At 38.1% G+C, this 21,511-nt stretch overlaps 1 protein-coding gene across 14 annotated transcripts in view; it reads left to right on the forward strand.

Moving 5' to 3' along the window:
- Positions 1-21,511, forward strand: part of NCOA3 (nuclear receptor coactivator 3) — a 129,428-nt gene that overhangs the window by 2,947 nt on the left and 104,970 nt on the right. For 4 of the 14 annotated variants that reach the window (XM_064276173.1, XM_010591770.3, XM_023550349.2 and 1 more), the window contains exon 2: positions 1,358-1,485. The exons of the other annotated variants lie outside the window; for them this stretch is intronic. The gene's annotated coding sequence lies outside the window, so the exon portion shown is untranslated. The remainder of the gene's footprint in view (positions 1-1,357; positions 1,486-21,511) is intronic. 14 annotated transcript variants of the gene reach the window in all.

A 21,511-nucleotide genomic window follows, 5' to 3' on the forward strand; every position in this document is an offset into this window, starting at 1 on the left:
TTAGTTTGGATAATAGGGTAAGATTAAAAAACCACCACCACCAAACTACTATTGTCTTATCCCTAATTGGTAGTGAAAAGAAATGGCTGTAGGGTTTCTTTCTTGCATTTTTAAAGACTATATGATTTCTGAGGCCAGAGGCTGTAGAGTGCTGTTTAAAACTTTTAATTTGTTGTGAAGTTTAACATGGCTATTTTTTTTATAGCCTCCGGTGGCTGTTTGTCTATACAGCAAAACTGCCACAGTTTAATACAATTGTTACTCGGTGAATGCTAACTAGGACTAGAAAAGCAGTTGTTAACCAGGTTTCAGGAGGTACTGTAGTATCTCAGGTTAAGGCAGAGATTACTTGTGTGTACCAGTTTGGTTGAATTTGCCATACTCTGTAGTATAGAAGGAGCCCTGGTAGTGCAATGGTTAAGAGCTCGGCTGCTCAAGGTTGGTAGTTTGAATCCACCAACTGCTTCTTGGAAAACCTATGAGGCAGTTCTCCTCTCTCCTTAGAGGGTTGCTATGAGTTGGAATCAACTCGACGGGCAACAGGTTTGGTGGTATAGAATATTTTTATTGAATGATTAAAGATCTGGGAACAGGAAATTAGTATTGGAGACGTAAACTTTTCTGCTCCTCGTAGTTCAACAGGTGGAAGGAAATAGGTGACTATATGTTACTTTAGATTATCAGGGATAACACTGAGATTGAGTGCTGCTGTAAAGGGTAGGCACTTTCTTAATTTTACTAATGCTTTTTTGGGTGGGGGAGAGGATTCTAAAATGAACACATTTCACAGTAAAAGTGGAGGAGAGGCTCTGTTGTAATAAGGTTTATTCCTTCACTTCGTTAGTGTTTGCTTGGTAAATTCATTTGACTCATTGTCTTTCTGAGAGGATTTCTGGAAGAGGATGGAATTGAATTTAATCACGTTTTCCTTTCCTATCTTCGTGTGGAGAGTTGTTAAACGAGCAGGAAAATGATCAGAAGATACACAGCAGGGAGTAGAAAGGGAGACCTGCAGTGTCTAGTGGGCTGATTTATCCACAAACTGGATAATCTTCCTAGACTGCGTACTGGCCGTTCTCAACTTTGTCAACATTAACTCAGTTTGGTAGGTACCTCCAGCTTAGGTCAGTTCACAGAGGGGACAGTGATAAAGGTTTACTTAAGTAACTGTAGTAAACTGGCTTAGAGGCCTGACGAGCGAAGGGGTTTTACCTATTTAAAAGAATATTCTAAGAGCAAATGGACCAGCATTTCGTTTTTCATTAGGGATACTTGTGTCTTATTTTTATCTTTTTTGTTAATAATTTTCTTTTATGTTTTGGGGAAGGGTGTGACTTTTTTTGTCTGCTGTTCCTAGGAAGGTATTCTTCTGAGATGTTCAGTTTCCTTGCTATGAGTGGCGGTTATGAATCTTCACTTTTTGGAAACCGGGCTGACTAGATCACTTGATGATCCACGTACTGCTGAAAGGGGAGCACTGGCCTGGTAGGTAGCACATAGTAACAGATAACACGCTGCTCCTTGGGGCTCTGCCTTTGGTGGCTGTGGCTGCTGAGTTGGAGTGCTTAGATGGATAGATGGGAAAGGACTGCAGACAAGTCAGCATAATCCTCAATTAGGATAAGCCTTATCGTTAATTGAATGTTGAGTGTACAGGTTAAATCCCATTATAACAAACTCCAGGGAACTAGCTAAATTATTTTGTTATACTGGGATTAGGCTTTATTGAATATTGTTTAAAATAAATTAGTCAACTGTTAGAGTTTTTTTTTTGTGTGTGTTAATATGGAAGTGTTAGAGGTTTGGGAAAATTTTTCATTTGTTGTAACAATTTGACCTTCCATTTTTAATGCTTTTTTCTGAGAAAAAGGAAAGAGCCCATGTTGAGCCGGGCAGATAATGTATTCTCACTTCTACTCCTCCCCCCACCTCCTGGCTCTGGGAGAATGTCTGAGTAGTTCATTGGTTTATTTCCACAACCAGATAGGTTTATTAGTAAGTACTACTGCCACCATTAAAATGTGGTTAGAGAAAGTGGGAAATTCCCCAGGTTTTCAGGTGACTGCTGCTGGTAATTTTTCCTGCCCCCAACAGCTTCTTAAAAAAACTGAATATACTGAAAAATTTTAGTGTGAACTTCAAGTCAGTAATTGATTTAGCCCTTTCTATTCAGCCCAGCGTAGTTTGAGACCTGTAGATATCTACATGGTATTATTAAAAAAAAGTGTTGGTAATATTGTATTCTTTAACCTTAAGATACTATTCACATAAATAAGGAGTTTTTCAGGAACTGAATTAATTTATGCATATGAGAAAAATATTTTTATGGTTGGCCAGAAATATACTTCTTTCTTTCTGTCTATACTATTAGATTTGTGTTTGCCAAACTTCAGGTGTGTATATACCATATTCATGTACAAGGCTGGTTTGTACCCAATCATGATTGGGTCCAGCAAGACATTTTTGAAGTCATTCTTTTAAACAGATGTTCCATGAAGGAGGGAACATCTGAAAGAGGGAATTTCAAAGCAACCCAAGCAGTGTTTTGAAAGTTCTCAAGTCTTAAGAATAATGACTGACTAGTAGGCATTTTTTTTTTTAGTAGGCAGGAAGCCTGCAGTTGTATTGTGGTAGTGTTCCTTCATCTCACGCCTTTGAGAACTTCAGTACAAAAGAGGAGAAGGCATGGGGAGGGGGAAGAAAGGGTTTTAACAACAACAAAAAGGGCGGGGGGAGGTTTAGAGTAAATATTTTTTTGCCCTTCTGTTTAAATGAAATCTAAAACCAAACTGTTATCACATTGAGTTGAAAAGAAATATTTGCTTATTATACTCTAAATGTCCTAAACTGACATTTTTATGAATGAGTTAGTTGCTGTTGGTGGAAAAACAGCATGGTCATATGCTCAGTTTCAAATCAGAACTTTAATCAAAGGATAGCTACACATGTGAAAACCTTTAAATATTTTCCCCCTTTTGGTACCTGTTCAGTATCATTTGTTAGCTTTGAGAAGAATACTTATCACTGAAACACTGAGAATAACTTATCAGCTACCATAAGCTTTGGGCAAATCAGTCTCTAGGTCTGTTTTTTCATTTATAAAAGAAAAGGGGTGGACTATGTTGTCTTCCAAGATTCCTTCTGTGGAAATTCTGTGTAGTTAAGGAATCATATGGATATGTAGAATGGCCTTTTATTTAAATTTTATTGGCAAAGCACTGAGTGGATTAATGTATTTATACCAGATAATGATGTGAAGTCAGATGAAGCTTTCGGTGCTGATTCATCATAAAGAGCTTGGGAGCAGAATGACTTTGAACTACCAAATTCACCAGACTATGTGCTATAACCTACCTCTATATAAGCAGGCAAAAACTGTGTTGAATCTTCTCAGCCCTCCTTCTGGTGTGAGAAAACAAAGTAATATTTTCTTTACTCTCAGAGAATCTGTCATCAGTAAAATGAATTATCGACTTTAAGTTGCCCTGTAGAGCAGTTGTATCAGCTTGATGATTTTGTTTCCAGATTGTATTTTGGCAGCTTTATTTGAAAGTGTTTTACAGGATTACCCACTATTTTCTTCAACACATTGTGTCTTTAGTCTGCATCCATCCAAGATCCATCTGAGCTCATCTTTCTTTTTTTTTTTTTATCTGCTTGGTGGTGGTTGTGTTTTATGACAATACGTTTTCTCCAGCCGGTTGGGTTACACTGGGATCAGAGCAAGTATTTGGCTGCATTTAGGAAAACCCGACTGTACACACATGTATCCACTGGAGGGTCAGTGATTTCTTCTTGTAATAAGAGAAGAGAGGACTATTACTGTACTAGGTTTTTAAAATCGCTTTATCAGGAATCAATAAAACAGAGTTCAGGAAGCTGCTTTTATTAAGGCACTGTGGAGTTAAAAAGGTTTCTGCTGTCCAAGTGCACAGAATCAGTCAGGCTCTCACATCGCTTCAGTACAGGGCAGTCTGTGATTAAGCCCATTTTGTGTATGCAGATCACAGAAGTTTAGAGGAGGAAAGGAACTACTTCTGACAGGTGATCAGGGCAGGACTTTGAAGAATGAGTAAGATTTTAATATGAAGAGAGCACATAAAATATACACAGCAAAGCATACACCTATTCAACAATTACTACATGTACAAATTCACTGACATGGATTACATTCTTCAAGTCGTACTATTATTCTCACACTGCTTTTCCCAATTGTTCCTCCCCCGTTAACATCAACTCACTGCAACATCAGCTTCCCATCAAACCTTTTCAGTTGCTGTTGTCCGTTTTGATCCCATATGGATAGTTCATTAAGAGCACATTTCTTGTTGGTGGGAGTAATTAGTAAGACCTAACCAAAACCTGTTGCTGTGGAGTCCATTCCGACTCCTAGCGACCCTATAGGACAGAGTAGAACTGCCCCACAGGGTTTCCAAGGAGTGGCTGGTGGATTTGAACCGCCGGCCTTTTGGTTAACAGCCATACCTCTTAGCCACTGTGCTACCGGGGCTCCATTATTAGCAACGGCAGCAAGCAAAAACCAAACCCATTGCTGACTCATGGTGACACCACGTGTTTCAGAGTAGCACTATGCTCAACAGAATTTTCAATGGCTTTAATAATATTAAGGAAGTAAATTGCCAGGTCTTTCTTTCCTGGTGCTGCTGACTGGATTCAAACTGCCAACCTGTGGTTAGTAGCAAACTGATTGTGCCACTTGGGGACCTAGTAAGGGCACAGAATTAGGAAATTGCATGACTCGATCATTTAAATATTCAGTGAATGTTGAGTGATAAGTGTTTCGCTAGAATGCTACCGATGCATTTTTCTTAAATGTATTTTCTTTACAATTCTTAAAACTCTAGGTCAGACCTTTTACTTTGTTTCTGAATCAGTCTCTAATGTTTCCTTAGTCCTTCTGTATACTTTTGGCAGTTGAATTTTATTAAAAACCATTTTGATCACATTTTTGATTAAAGACCTATAGGGTACAGTCCTCATTACAGTTTTATAATCAGTTATTCCAACTTTGTTTCAATCATGCTAATTTTTTATTAAAAACCATTTTGATCACATTTTTGTTTAAAGACCTATAGGGTACAGTCCTTATTACAGTTTTATAATCAGTTATTCCAACTTTGTTTCAATCATGCTAATTTTTTATTAAAAACCATTTTGATCACATTTTTGTTTAAAGACCTATAGGGTACAGTCCTTATTACAGTTTTATAATCAGTTATTCCAACTTTGTTTCAATCATGCTAATTTTTTCTATCTTTTCACTCTTACTATCTAAACCAAAAAAAGAAAAAAAAAAAAAGCAAAAACCCAAACCCTTTGCTGTCAAGTTGATTCCAACTCATTCTGACCTTACAGGACAGAGTATAACTGCCCCACAGAGTTTCCAAGGAGGGCCTGGTACCTTCAAACTGCTGGCCTTTTGGTTAGCAGCCATAGCACTTACCAGTGCGGCGCCAGGGTTTCCCCTTGTTATCTAGTCTGGTCATTAAGGTCCAGCTCAGATCCAATCACATTTAAGTAAACTCCTACTACTGAAAGTGCAATTCTCATTTCCTGATGTGAGTCTGATATTATCTGTTCATATGCATGTGAGTCAGTATTTATCTGTTGGTAGGGAGGATTCAAATGGTCTGTTCCTTGAAGGTAGGGGCCATTTCTTCAATCAGGTTTTAAACCCTGTGTCCTTTCAGTTACATTCATCTTAGCTCCCCTTCCCCCAAATACTTGCTGCTTGGATTTGAAGGTTTCTAGTTTTTTTTTTTTTAGTGTTTAACTCTAGCCATGGTGGTGCAATGGTTAAGTGCTTGGCTGCTAACCAAAAGAAAGGTCGGCAGTTTGAACCCACCAGCTGCTCCAGCTGCTACAGGGGAGAAAGATGTGGCAGTTTGGTTCCCTAAAGATTACAGCCTTGGAAACCTATGGGGCAGTTCTGCTTTGTCCTATAGGGTCACTGTGGTCGGAATTGACTCGAAAGCAATGGGTAGAGTTGAACTCCAAAGTCAGTTTTTCCACCTGGAAGTTGAAATAAAATTAGAGTCCTAGGGGTTTTCTTAAGGAGTCTTGGTGGCCCAGCTGCTAATGGGAAAGTTGGTGGTTTGAACCTGCCAGCTGTTCCTCAGGAGAAAAGACCTGGCGCTCTGCTCCCATAAACATTACAGCCTAGGAAACCCTATGGGGCTGTTCTACTCCGTCCTGTAGGGTCGTTATGCATTGGAATCAATTCGACTGTGAAGAAGGATTTGTTTGGGACCTATGTCTCCCTCATAGAATTTTTCCAGGTAAGTCATGTCTGGTACTTAGAGTATATCATATATTTCCTAGTTGTCCTAGGACTGAACAGTCCTGCAAAGTGTTCATATTATTTTTTATTCTTTACTAGTATTCTTTAAAGAATTGTGTTAAGTATTGTTGGCATTAAAAAAATCCTTTTGTGATCTAACCAGAAAAGCCCATTGCTGTCCAGTTGATTCCGACTCATAGTGACCCTAGAGGACAGGGTAGAATTGCCCTGTAAGAGTTATGAAGGAGCACCTGGTAGATTTGAACTGCCAACGTATTGGTTAGCAGCCGTAGCACTTAACCAGGGATTCCCTTTGTGATCTAGGAGTTTATATTCTAGTTGATAAGTATAATTGAAAAAAACAATTGTAGTAGCAAAGATAAGTGGTTCAGAAGTCCAGAAGGGATTGTTAAGGGAAACTTTATGGAGGAGATGGAATCCATCTTTCATTTTGTAGTGTTCAGGCGTATACATGGTAAAGTCTAAGTAGTACAAACAGGCATACAGTGAAAACGTAAAGCTGCCTCCTACCCCAGGTATTGGGTGTTTACAACTCTTCTTCCCAGGGGCTACTACTGTTGAAGAATGTTCTGTACATATGTTCATGTATGAATCTCTCTTCCATTTGTTTTTCCCTATTTTCTCCCCCTTTTTATTTTTTAAGTGGGAGCACAGTGGGCTGCCACTATTTTCACTTAGCAAAAGAACTTGGAGATCTTTCTTTACTTCTTTTTTTTTTTTTTAAATTGTGGTAAAATGTATATAACAAAAAGTTTGCCTTTTTTAACCATTTTTAAGTAGACAACTCTTTGAGATTAATTACATTCACCATGCTGTGCTCCCGTCAACACTACCCATTTACAAGTGTTTTTCATCACTCTGAATAGAAACTCAGTGCCCCTTCAGCAATAGCTCCCCGTTTTCCCCATCGCCTAGCCCCTGCTGTTTTGAAATGACAGAAGGTCAAATCTTTGGCCAAACATAAGAATAAAGGTATGGCAAGCGGGTCTACCTCATATTTTTAAAAAGCTGCATAGTATTCCATTGTACAAATGGATTTGACATATTACTCCTCATTGCTATTTCCAATCATTACGATTTTGTATGGTGCTGCGGTGAACTGTGTATAGATCTGTATGCTGGTGTAAGTATATCTTAGTACAAAAATTTAGGAAGTAGAATTTCTGAATCAAAGGAAATGTATATATAAAACTTTAATGGCTCTTTCCTAGTTGTCTCCAAAAAAATTATATTCAGTTTATAGTCTCACCAGTTCAGTGGACAGCCTATTTTATCCCTTCCCGTTGCTTGACTGTGTGAACACTTGAAACTGGTCAGTGTTCTTCATTGTCTAAGTTAGAAGCTAAACTCCTTTTCATAATCTGACTCTAATCCATATCTCCAGCATCATCTCCTTAATTTTATTATGTTTTATACTTCAGTAGCTATTAAGTAAGGCCTTGCTTTGCCTTCCATTCCCTTATCCCCAGTAAAATTCCCTTTCCTGTGTTCTACTTGATATTTTGTTCATATTTTTAAGTACATATAATAATCAGAGCTACCATTTATTGGGTGGCTGTGTTAAGTACTGTGTGCTTAATGTCCATTTTCTCATTTAATAGTCTTGAGTTTTTCAGACTTCTTGGCAGCAGAGCCTTTTTTTCAAATAAAAGGTACAGAACCCCATTCAAAATAGAAAAGGTGATTCTATTATCACAAGGATTTCGTTTTACTTGGATACACAATCAACGCCTGTGGAAGCAGCAGTCAGGAAATCAAATGACACATTATATCTGGCAAATCTGCTTCAAAAGACCTCCTTAAAGTGTTAAAAAGTAAAGATGTCACCCTGAAGACTTAAGGTGTGCCTGACCTAAGCTGTGGTGTTCTCAATTGCGTCATATGCATGCGAAAGCTGGACAATGAATAAGGAAGACTGAAGAAGAATTAATGCCTTTGAATTATGGTGTTGGTGAAGAATATTGAGTATATACCACGGACTGCCAAAAGAACAAACCTGTCTTGGAAGAAGTACAGCCAGAATGCTTCTTGGAAGCAAGGATGTCGACACTTAGTCTCAGATACTTTCGGCATATTGTCATAAGGGACTAGTCCCTAGAGAAGGACATCGTGCTTGGTAAAATGGGAGGTCAGCGAAGAGAGGAAGACCTTCAATGAGCTGGATCGACACAGTGATTGCAACAATGGGCTCAAGCATAACGATTGTGAGCAGTGTTTTGTTTGGTTGTGTATAGTGTCACTATGAGTTGGAACTGACTCGACGGCACTTATCAACAGCAACGTTATTATAAATTTATCTTCTAAGTTGAAATCGATAATGCTTACCAGTTATAAAGGCAGTGGAAATGAGACTGTTGTGTTGAATGTAAAATTTGAAATTAAGAGCTATTGTGGACCTAAATCCGTTTCTGTCTCTAGTTTATTTTTGCACTTTTTTCTTCTGTGGTATCAAGAAGATCCTGACTCATATAGAGATAGAATTGTAAATGGCCTCAGTTAAAAATTTTTGGAATATGTATCAAGTACACGTGGGACAAATCCAAAGGCACAAAAAAGGGATACAGTGAAAAGTAAGTCACCCTTCCTCAGTTCTTTCCTCATCACCTCCTTCATCCCCTGCTCGGAGGCAATCACTGTTACTCTAGCCTTGCCATATACGTGCATATACACGCATATACTTAAAAGCTTTTAAGCTTAATGCATTTCTTCCACATTTTTTGATAAACATTATATTGGAAACCCTGGTGGCATAGTGGTTAAGTGCTGCGGCTGCTAACCAAAAGGTTGGCAGTTCGAATCCACCAGGTGCTCCTTGAAAATTCTATGGGGCAGTTCTGCTCTGTCCTATAGGGTTGCTATGAGTGAGACTTGACGTGACTGGGTTTGGTTTTTTTTGGTGGGGCTATATTGAACATTACACCCATTCTGGGCAGTGTGTAAGTATAGCCCAATGAATTTTTATAAAATGAAAATACCTATGTAACTGGCACTAAGAAACCATATCCTGGACTGTATATACTTTTCAAATGGCCTTGTGGAAAGTTTTATTATCAGTATTTACGGCTCCCTAATTCTTCTTAAAAGCAAGGATGGCGAGACTGCATCTCATGCTTAGGAGGGATCAGTCCCCGGAGTCTCAGACCATTAAGTCTGATCTTTTTATGAAATCTGCACTCCACTGTTCTGCTCCATCAGGAATTCTCTGTCATGTTCCCTGTCAGTGCAGGCACCATCTAGTTCTTCCAGTCTCAGGCTGATGTAGTCTCTGGTTTATGTGGCCCTTTCTGTCTCTCGAGCTCATATTTATCTTAGGTTTTGGTGTTCTTCATTCTCCTTTGTTCCACGTGGGTTGAGACCCCTTGATGCAACTTCGATGGCCGCTTGCTAGCGTTGAAGACCCCAGACGCCACTCACCAAAGTGGGATGCAGAACGTTTTCTTAATATATTTTCTTATGCCAGCTGACCTAGATGTCCACTGAAACCATGGTCCCCAGACACCCGTCCCTACTGCTCTGGCCTTCAGAGTGTTCACTTGTATTTAGAAAACTTACTTGCTTTTGGTTTAGTCCAGTAGTGCTGACCTCTCCTGTATTGTGTATCGTCTTTCCCTTCACCTAAAATAGTTCTTGTCTACTGCCTAATTCATGAATACCCCTCTCCATCCCCCTGCCCCGTAACCATCAAAGAATATTTTCTTCTGTGTTTAAACTTTTCCTTCAGTTCTTACGGTAGTGTTCTCATACGGTATTCGTCCTTTTGCTGCTGACTGATTTCACTCAGCATGATGCATTCCAGATTCCTCCATGCTGTGAGATGTTTCAGTTCTGGATTCATCGTTGTTGTCAGTCGTTGCGTGGTGTTCCATTGTGAATATACCGTAATTGATGTATCCTTTCACTGCTAATGGGCAGCTTGGTTGTTGCCATCTTTCTGCTGTTGTTAACAGTGCTGCAGTGAACATGGGTGTGTATATATCTGTTCTTGTGAAGGCTTTTATTTCTCTAGGCATATCAAATATTTTGCGTTTAAAAAGCCCTTTCACGTTTTCTTCTAGTGCTCTTATGGTTTCTTTGTATGCAACACACACACACACACACACACACACACACTGTCTGTCTGCAGTATCAGGATATCAGAAGTTATTGAGGTGGTAATCTCCAATACATTTTTCCTTTTAGGGTCTTTAAAAGTGTTTTAAATGTACCCATATTACATTTGAGTATACATTTTTTATTTAAAAAAAAAAACTGCTTTATTGAGATACATGTAATAAAGCTATGATTTGTTGAGTGCTTATATTAAATACTGTGTCATTTTATATGTGCAGTTTGAGTTTTGACAAATGTAAACAGTTGCATTACCACCACCACATTCAAAACAGCGAAACATTCCTGTCACCCCAGAAGGTTTCTTCTTGCCCATGTGCCAATCGTTAACATTTTGTGGCCCCAGGCAACTACTGACCTGTTTTCTATCACTATAGTGTGTTTTTTCCTTACCTTTTTGCAGCTTTATTGAGGTATAATTGACAGAACAGTAAATAGCATATATTTAAAGTGTATACTTCGAGTTTTAATATATGTATACAGTTGTGAATCCATCATCACAATTACCGTAATGAAAATACCCATCACTTCCAAAAGTTTCCTGTATCTCTTTGTAATTCACCCCTCCTCCCCGATCTGCTTTGTGTCACTATATTAACCTTGCGTTTTCTTAGAATTTTATGTAAATAGAATCATACAACTGTAATTTTTAGGGGTGGGGGAGTCTAACTTCTTTCAGTGTAGTTATTTTGAGATTCATCATGCTGCATATATCAGTAGATTAATTCTTTTTATTGCTTACCATTATTCCACTGTATAGATATACCACAATTTGTTTATCCGTTTACCCACTGATGGACATTGAGGTGGTTTCCATTTTTGACTATCAGAAATATAGCCTCCATGTACTTCCGTGTACAGGCTTAGTGTGGACATACGCTTTTATTTCTCTTGGATAAATACTGAGGAATGAAATGGGTTGGCTGGGTTCTATGCTAAGTGTATGTTTAACGTTGAAAAATTTTAAGAAACTGACAAACTGTTTCTTAAATTGGCTGTACCATTTTGCATTTCTCCCAGCAGTGCATGGTAGTTACAAACTGTTCCACAATTCCACCAAGATTTAGGTCAGTAATTCTAATGTTAGTCAGTCCTTTGGGTATGTAGTGGTATCTCGTTGTGGTTTTAATTTGGAGTTTCCCTAATGATAAATGATGTTTAGCATCTTTTCATATGCTTATTTGCCATTGGTAATATATATTTTGGTGTATTTTTTTTTTTTTATCTGTTCATATCTTTTGACCATTTTTTAAATTGGGTGTTTTATCAAAATGTAACAGTATATACATTCTAGATACAAATCCTTTTTTGGAGATTTATTTTGCAAATATTTTGAGTCTGTGTCTTTTTAATTGTAATAATTTTCTAAGAGCAAAAGTTTTTAATTTTATTGCAGTCCAGTTTACTCATTTTTTTTCTCTTATATAGTTTATGCTTTTTCATGTTGCATTTAGCAAACCTGCCAAACCTGAGGTCATTAATATTTTCTTTTATGTTTTTTTCTAGTGTTTTTATAGTTTTAGCTGTTAAATTTAGGTCTGATCCGTTTTGAGTTAATTTTTGTCTATGGTATAAGGCAAGAGTTGAGGTTCATTTTTTTGGTATGTGGCTATCCATTTGTCTAAAACCATTTGTTGAAAAACTCATCCATTCTAGAGACCATGGTTTCAGGGGACATCTTAGGTCAACCGGCATAACGAAGTTTATTAAGAAAATGTTCTGCATCTCACTTTGGTGAGTGGCGTCTGGGGTCTTAAACGCTAGCAGGCAGCCATCCAAGATGTATCAGTTTGTCCCAACCCACCTGGAGCAGAGGAGGATACCAAACACATAAGGAAGATACTAGCCCAAGAAACAAAAAGGGCCACATAAACCAGAGAGATTCCATTAGCCTGAGACCAGAAGAACTAGGTGGTACCCAGCTACCACCAGTGACGGCCCTGACAGGGAACACAACAGAGAGTCCCTGAAGAAGCAGGAAAAAAGATCCTAGTAAAAAGACCAGATTTAATGGTCTGAGTCTGGAGGAACCCCAGAAGACATGACCCCTGAACTCTCTGTTAACCCAGAACTAAAACCATTCCCGAAGCCAACCCTTCAGACAAGAATTAGCTGAACTGTAAGACATAAAATGATACTTGTGAAGAGTGTGCTTCTTAGTTCAAGTAGATACATGAGACTAAATGAGCAGCTTTTGTCCAGAGGTGAGATTACGAGGCAGAAAGGGACAGGAGCTGGTTGAACAGGCACAGGAAATCTGGGGTGGAAAGGAGGAGTGTACTGACGTATTATAGGGAGAGCAACTAGGGTCACGTAACAATATGTGTATAAATTTTTTGTATGAAAAACTAACTTGAGCTGTAAACTTTCACTTAAAGCACAATTAAAGGAAAAAAAAAAATGAAAACCTTATCCATTGCCTATTAAATTGCCTTGGCACCTTTGTTGAAAATCAGTGAACCATGTATGTATGAGTTTATTTTTAGAGTCTCTTCTGCTCTATGGATTTATATGTTTGTATTTACCCTAGTACCGTACTGTCTTTTTTTTTTATCTTGAGCATTTTATTGCTTAGGTGAAACGTTACAGAGCAAATTGGTTTGAATGTATGTATGAATTCAACAATTCATACATAACTCGTTTCATAACATTGTTCCAAAACCCTGAATGTGTCAGTATTCTCCCCACTTCTTCCTTGGATTCCCCATGTCCATTTGTGCAGCTTTCCTAGTACCATACTGTTTTGATTATTGAAGCTTGAAATCAGATAGTGTAAATCCTCCAACTTTGTTCTTCTTAAAATTTTTTTGGCTATTAAAGGTCTTTTGGATTTCCATGTAAGTACCAAAATAATTTGTTGATTTCTGCAAAATTTCCGTTGGCATTTTGATTGTGATTGCATTGACTCAGTTGGTCAATATGGGGAGAATTGACATCTTAATAATATTTCATCTTCTGATCCATGAATACATAATGTATTTCTCCATTATTTTATCCATGTCTATCTAATTATCTTTCTCTCAGTACTGATAACTACATGGTATAGTTACCAGTGTGCGATCTTACACAGCTTTTGTCAAATTTATCACTAAGTATTCTATATTTTTTAGTGTGATTTTAAGTATCACTGTTTTTAAAATTTCAATTTCCAGTAGTTTGTTGGTAGTATATAGAAATAAAATTGATTTTTGTATATTCACCTAATACCTTGTAACCTTGCTTGACTTGTTTATGAATTTTAGAAGCTTTTGTGTAGTTTGCTTAAGATAGTCTACTTAGATGCTCTTTTTGTCTGTGAATATTGACCATTTTATTTTTTCCTTTTCAATCAGTGTACATTTTCATGCTTTATTGCACTGGCTAGTGCTTCTAATTGAATGGTCTTCTTTGCCTTGTTTAAAATCTTCAGGGTAGCATTTAATCTTTCACCATTAAGAAAAATGTTAGTTATAGGTTTGCTGATCTGTGTTGTATCGATATAGCTTTGCCTTTTCTAGAATTCCACAAAAATGAAATCCTGTAGTATGTCAGGCTTCTTTAGCTTGGCCTTAATACTTTAAGAATTATCCTATCAATGTTATTTACATGTATCAACAATTCATTTGTTTTTATTGCTGAGTAATATTCCATTGTAGAGATATACTACAGTTTATTTACCAGCTGAGTGTTGTTCGTGTCGTTTCTAGTTTTTTTTCCTTGGGGGAGGGGGCTATTATGGATAGAGATGCTGTGCACATTTGAATACAGGTCTTAGTGTGAACATATGGTTTCATTTTCTTAGACAAACACATAGGAGTTAGAATTGCTGTATCATATGGTAAGTGTATATTTAAGAAATTGTGAAACTGCTTACCTAAGTGGTTGTACCATTTTGTCAGTTTGTCACATTGTCGTATTGTGGTGGCTTGCATGTTGCTGTGACGTTGGAACCTATGCCACCAGTATTTCAAATACCAGCTGGATCACTCACGATGGACAGGTTTCAGCAGAGCTTCTGGACCAAGAGTAGGAAGAAGGACCTGGCAATCAACTTGTAAAAAAAAAAATTGGTGAGTGAAAACCTTATGAATAGCAGCGGAACATTGTTTGATCTGGTGCTAGAAGATGAGCCCTTCAGGTTGGAAGGCACTTACAATACAACTGGGGAAGAGCTGCCTCCTCAAAGTAGAGTCAACCTTAATGACATGGATGGAGTCAAGCTTTCAGGACCTTCATGTGCACAACTCAAAATGGGAAGAAACAGCTGCAAATGTCTGTTAATTGGCATGTGGAATGTATAAAGTATGAATCAAGGAAAATTGGAAGTTGTCAAAAATGAAATGGAACGCTTGAAGATAGATATATCCTAGGCATTAGTAAACTGAAATGGACTGGTATTGGCCATTTTGAAGCAGATAGTCATATGGTCTACTATGCTGGGAATGACAAATTGAAGAGGAACGGCATCTCATTCACTGTCAGACAGAACACTTCAAGATCTATCCTCAGGTAACAACGTTGTCAGTGATAGCTTAATATCCATGTACAAGGAAGATCAGTTAGTAGGACTATTACTTAAATTTACACACCAACCACTAATGCCAAAGATGAAGAAATTGAAGAATGTTGCCAATTTCTGCAGTCTGAAATTGATCAAACATGCAATCCTGATGTATTGGTAATTTTACGAGCGACTGGATGCAAGAGTTGGAAACAAAGAGGAAGGTTCTTTTTTTAAATTTTTTTATTGTGCTTTAAGTGAAAGTTCACAAATCAAGTTAGACTCTCATACAAAATTTATAAACTCCTTGCTATATACTCCTAATTGCTCTCCCCCTAATGAGACAGCACACTCCTTCCCTCTATTTCTTTTTGTGTCCGTTCGGCCAGCTTCTGACACTCTCTACTCTCTCATCTCCCCTTCAGACAGGAGATGCCAACATAGTCTCATTTGTCTACTTGATCCAAGAAACCTCATTCTTCACCAGCATCATTGTCTATCCCATAGTCTAGCCCAATCCATGTCTGAAGAGTTAGCTTTAGGAATGGTTCCTGTCTCGGGCTAACAGAAGGTCTGGGGACCAGGACCTCTGGGATCATTCTACTCTTACTCAGACCATTAAGTCTGGTCTTTTTATGAGAATATGGGGTCTGCATCCCACTGCCCTCCTGCTCCCTCAGGGGCTCTTTGTTGTGTTCCCTGTCAGGATAGTCATCGGTTGTAGCCGGGCACCATCTAGTTCTTCTGGTCTCAGGCTGATGTAGTCTCTGGTTTATGTGGCGCTCTTTCTCTTGGGCTTATAAGTACCCTGTGTCTTTGGCGCTCTTCGTTCTCCTTTGCCCCAGGCGGGTTGAGACCAATTGACGCATCTTAGATGGCTGCTTGTGGCGTTTAAGACCCCAGACTCCACTCTCAAAGTGGGATGCAGAATGTTTAAGAAGGCGGTTCTCGGTGGTAGAAACTACATGAGAGAGCGCATGATAGAAATTTGCAAGACCAATGATCTGCTCATTGCAAATACCTTTTTTTACAAACATAAATTGTGACTAGACAAAGGTGGAATACACAGAAGTCAAATTGACTACGTCTATGGAAAGAGATGATGGAGAAGCTCAATATCATCAGTCAGAACAAGGCTTGGGCTGACTGTGGAACAAACTGTCAGTTGCTCATATGCAGGGTCAAGTTGAAGCTAAAGAAAATTAGAGCAAGTCCAGGAGAGCCAAAGTATGACCTTGAGTATACCCAACTGAATTTAGAAACCGTCTCAAGAATAGATCTGATGCATTGAACACTAATGTGCCCGGAGACCGGAGAAGTTGTGGAATGACATAAAGGACATCATACATGAAGAAAGCAAAAGGGCTTTAAAAAGACAGGAAAGAAAGAAAAGACCAAAATGGATTTCGGAAGAGATTCAAACTTGCTCTTCTTGAATGTAGATTAGTTAAAGGGAATGGAAGACATGATGAAGTAAAAGAGTTGAACAGAAGATTTCATAGGGCTGCTGGAGAAGACAAAGTAAAGTATTGAAATGTACAAAAGACCTGGAGTTTGAAAACCAAAAGAACATGCTCTTGGCATTTCTTAAGCTGAAAGAAGTGAAGTCTTTCATAGTACAGATATTAATTGGTGATCAGTAATTTGGTAGTACAGATATTAATTGGTGATCAGTAATTTGGTAGTACAGATATTAATTGGTGATCAGTAATTTGGTAGTACAGATATTAATTGGTGATCAGTAATGTCTCTGTACTAATGCCAGGTTCTTGGTCAGATGTATATTTTGGGAAAGTGTTTTAAAGCTTGAGTAACAGTTATGCAAACATGTATTATAGATCCTCTTTCTTAATGCATATAAATGGAAAGAAAAATGGAAAACTGTTAATCTGGGGCAGATCAGTTTTTAAGCATAAGTTATTTTCTATTATGTTTAACTAAGTCATTTTAAAATTAAAACGTATGGTCTGGAACTTTAAATCCTTATTTTTTTTTTATCTCTTTAATAAAAATGAAGTAATAAATCCTCATCTATTTCCTAATTTATTATTACATCAGATATATTGGTCTGGTACAATCCTAATCAAAAGGTAGAAAACCTGTCTTAAAAACACTGAACCTTGTCTGTGAGCTTTTGTCATTGTTCTTTCTTTAACCCTCATTGAAAAACCCAGTCTTTATGGCTTACCTCCCTTAGTATAGAATGAATTCATTTCTCACCAAGTTATATTACATTATCTTGTCTTTTCATGGTTTCCATGCTTACCTTTTCTACTGAGCATATCAGCCTTTGAATGCTTGCACTGTAAGCTAATGAGAAAATACTGGCTTCACAATGTGCTCTTCGTCGCATTTAGTATTAAAGTATTGTAACCTTAAATAACCTGAGTATCTCCCTGGACACTTTTTTTTTTTCCTTCTTACTCAGGAAGGATAACATTCACCTCAGTTTACTTATTAAACTCCTCACTCTAATTTGAAGATAAATAATTTCTTTTCTGTCTGAATTTATTCTTTCTGTCATGCTGGAATTTTGGAACATTTTGCGATTTACATTTAAGAAGGCTAGTTAAAAAAAAAATTGGTGGAAATTTCCAGCTTAAAAAAAAAAAAAAATCCAACTACTGGTCTAATAACGGCTTTGCAGGAAGAAAGAAATATGAAAAAGAACCGCAGACGTTCTGGATGTCAGCCTGTGAAATTTTCCACTGTTTCCCATAGTAACATGCAGGCATGCTTCTGCTGCTGGTACTCAGTGCGACTGCAGCTGCCCTCCGAGTGGGGTGTGAAGCTGCCCTCTCAGTGACAGAGTGGCATCTGACCAGCTTTTAGGGAACAGCGCGTAAATTCACACCTCTAAGGTCCTGTATGTTTGATATCTTCCTGAGTAGTGTGGCCATAAACACTGAATTTATACATTTATTAAAAAAAAAATTCTATAAAGCCTAGCTGTTTGTTTTAAGTGAATTTTTATTTTTATTTTAGTGGATTTGTTGTGAATCTGGGATTAAATATGTACACTAATTCTTTTAGTTACACTATACAAAATTTTTATAGAATTTTAATGCTGTATCAGAATGCTCAGAAAATTAGAACAGATTTTTAAAGGATTTGTATAAGGTCAATATTAATTTGGTATGTGTGTTTCAAGAAGCATTTTAACCTCATTTCAGGTTTCTGTTAATTTTTCAAAAGGCCTGTAGGCTTTATATTAAACCTCATAATTGTGTTATTTGGCTTTTTTAGATTTAAAGGCAGACAACATTATGTTTTCATAATGACTGTGGTCCAAGTTTTCCAGTCCTGAGAATTGGAAGAGCAGAATGATGAAGAATTAATTACAAACACAGCATAATCTCCTACTTCTACCTTCTTTCATGACAACTGCCCAACAGTGGTGTTAGGGAATGAGATTATTGAGAAGCTCAAGCTTTATAAATTAACCTTTTAAACTGTTAATGCATTTCTGCAGTGAGCAGCTTGAGGGTTTAAGGTAATGCATCAGATGTACGCATCTTTGTATGTTTTAACACTCTCAAGTCATTTCATTTACATATTGGAAGTAAAGGCATATTAAATACATATTTTTCAGGACTGTTAGGTTTTACGCTGGAAACCCTGGTGTCGTAGTGTTTAAGCGCTACGGCTGCTAACCAGCGGGTCGGCAGTTCAGATCTACCAGGCGCTCCTTGGAAACTTTGTGGGGCAGTTCTACTCTGTCCTATAGGGTCGCTATGAGTCGGAATTGACTCGGCGGCACTGGGTTTGGTTTTTGGTTAGGTTTTATATTTGAACAAAAACAGTGTTAGAACAATGGTCTCCGCCCTTTCCGTGTGATGTGCTCCTCCCATGTAGTCTCATCCTTCCTCCTGACCTTTCCTGTGTCTGTAACTCTGTTCCTGTCCTTTCCATACACTTCCCTCTCGCCCTCATCCTATCTTTGTTGTATCTATTCCCTCTCAGCCTAACTTTCCTCTAGCCCACAACTTTTTTTTTTTCCTTGTCAACTTCCCCATCCTTCAAGTCCCTACTTTTCCTAGTTGCTTACTGTTCACCAGACCTTTTCCTTGTCTTTGGAAGGCTTCTTTGCTCCAAATGAATTCTCTGCTCCTATCAGATCCTTCCCCTGTCCCCAGAACACACACATCCTCATACCCTCCACAATTCCTTAACCCTCCTGCCTGCTTCTGGGCTTTAATTTATTCCACGAAGACTTACTGAGGCAGCCATGCCATGCGGAAGGCTATTCTTTAGCTCTTACAGGAATACAGTAGTGACCAGAATGGCTGTGGGAAAAAAATAAAGCAGTGTAAGGGAACTGGGGTGGGGTGGGGAAAAAGAGAGTGTGTATGTGTTGGGAGGCTTGCATTTTAGGTGGATAGTCACCTAAGTTTAGTTGAGAAAGTAACATTTGAGGAAAGAGTCCAGGGAGTAAGCGGAGTGAATATAAGGGGTTATGACGGGGTGAGCCTTCTGTGCAGAGTGAACAGTCAGTGCAGAGGCCCCTTTGGTAGGAGTGTTCTTGAAGAACAGCAAGGTAGTCAGTGTGAATGGTGCACAGTGAACAAAGGGGTAAGTAGTAAGAGAAGAAATCTGAGAGTAACGGTGGCGCTAGGTTTGGGTAGGGCTTTGTGGACAATTGTAAGGACTTCAGCCTTTACTTGGTGAGCAATTGGGGAACCACTGCAGGTTTTTTATTTTATTTTTGGTTCTTCCAAAAAGATCATCCTGTGATCATTGGTTTTTTTTTTTTTTTTCCTCTCCAATTAAAGCGTTTTTTTCTTCCTGATTATAATAGTAATTTATTCATGTGGAAAATATGAAAAATACAGGGAAGTACAAAGAAGAAAATAGATTATCATCCATTATTAAAGCTTTTGTGTATATCTTTCCAGTTTTTTTTTTTTTTTTGTGCTTGTATATACACACACACAAGCACATGCACTGTAAGGTTTTAGCAGATAAAAAGTAAACTGAATTCAGTTTTAAAGAGATCCCTCTAGCTCCTTTGTGAAGTGTAGCCTATAGGAGGGCACAGGAAGAAGCAGGGAGAGATCTACTAGAAGGTTATTGTAGTAATCCACATAAGAGATAATCTTCGCTCAGACCATTCTGGTGCAGTAGAGGTGATAAGAAGTGGCCAGATTCTGTACTATTTGAAGACAGAGGCAACAAGATTCTGTGATGGGATTCCATGTGGGGACAGAGAAGGAGAGAGAAGAATCAACGGTGACTCAAGTTTTTGGCCTGAGCAGCTAGAAACCTTTGGTTTCATTTTTCTTTCTTGTCAAACTACCCACTGGGGTTCAGTGCTGGCTCTGTCCTTGATGTGTTCTTCCTGTTCATTTGAACTCGTGATTCTTTTTTTTTTTTTAATTGTGCGTTAGGTGAAAGTTTACAGCTCAAGTTAATGTCTTGTACAAAAACTTACACACATATTGTTATGTGACACTAGGTGGAATCCCTATAATGCGTCAGCACACTCCCCCTTTCCACTCCGGGTTTCCTGTGTCCGTCCAACCAGCTCCTGTCCCTTTCTGCCTTCTCCTCCTGCCTCTGGACAGGAGCTGCCCATTTAGTCTTGTGTATCTTCTTAAATTAAGAAGCACAGTCTTCACGAGTATTATTTTATATTTTATAGTCCAGTCTAATCTTTGAAGAGTTGGCTCTGGGAATGATTTTAGTTCTGGGTTAACAGAGAATCTGCATAATGCCTTTCAGATTCATTCATGTTGTGAGATATTTCATGGAGTCACCATCGTACTTTATCATTGCATAGTACTCCATTGTGTGTATATACCATAATTTATTTATACATTTGTCTGTTGATGGATACCTAGGTTGTTTATGTCTTTTTGCTACTGTGAATAGTGCTGCAGTGAACATGGGTGTGCATGTATCTTTGTGATTCTTTCACGAAGCTTCTTTGTCTGTATTGCCCAGCTTGACACTTGGTACCCACCACAAGATGCTGTATGTAATTAATTGCTCTGCTTTCTAGAAGAGCTGTATGTCTCACCAAATTTATTTAATCAAAATTATTATTCCTGTTTTTCAAAGAATGTAATATGTTTTATTACCAGAAACTAAAGATAATATGTCCCTCTTTTTTTTTTTTAATTTTTATTTAATTCAAACTTTTAGTATCTGTTCTGGCTGTTTTACGTTTCTCAGACTTAAATTTCGAACAGTAAAAAGCTTCATGCCTGCTTCTAGGACTTCACTTTGCATTTTGATTAGGTTTGCACGAATGGTTTGCCTCGGTAGTGTTGTATTTTATTATCTCTCTTGGCTGGTTTAGTATTTTCAATCTTGGGGACAATTTGTGGACCCAGTTTTGAATTTTGACATTTCCTTTCTTGAGCCTGGGACATCAGAGAGATGTGTTACTAGAACATCAACTTTGTGAGGAGTGGGAGTTACATATTTTGTCTACTGGTTTATTCTTAGTGCCCAGAATAATAGCAAGCACATAATAGGTGGTCAGGTATTTGTTGGATGCGTTTAGAGCAGCCGTAGAGTTTCTATCTATTCAACATACACTGTGTGCCAGAGTGCTTCAGTAAGTACCTTGAGTGGATTTGGTGACATTCCCAATTTCC

The sequence above is a fragment of the Loxodonta africana genome, chromosome 24, assembly GCF_030014295.1.
Source record: "Loxodonta africana isolate mLoxAfr1 chromosome 24, mLoxAfr1.hap2, whole genome shotgun sequence".
In the NCBI taxonomy this organism is placed as follows: Eukaryota; Metazoa; Chordata; class Mammalia; order Proboscidea; family Elephantidae; genus Loxodonta; species Loxodonta africana.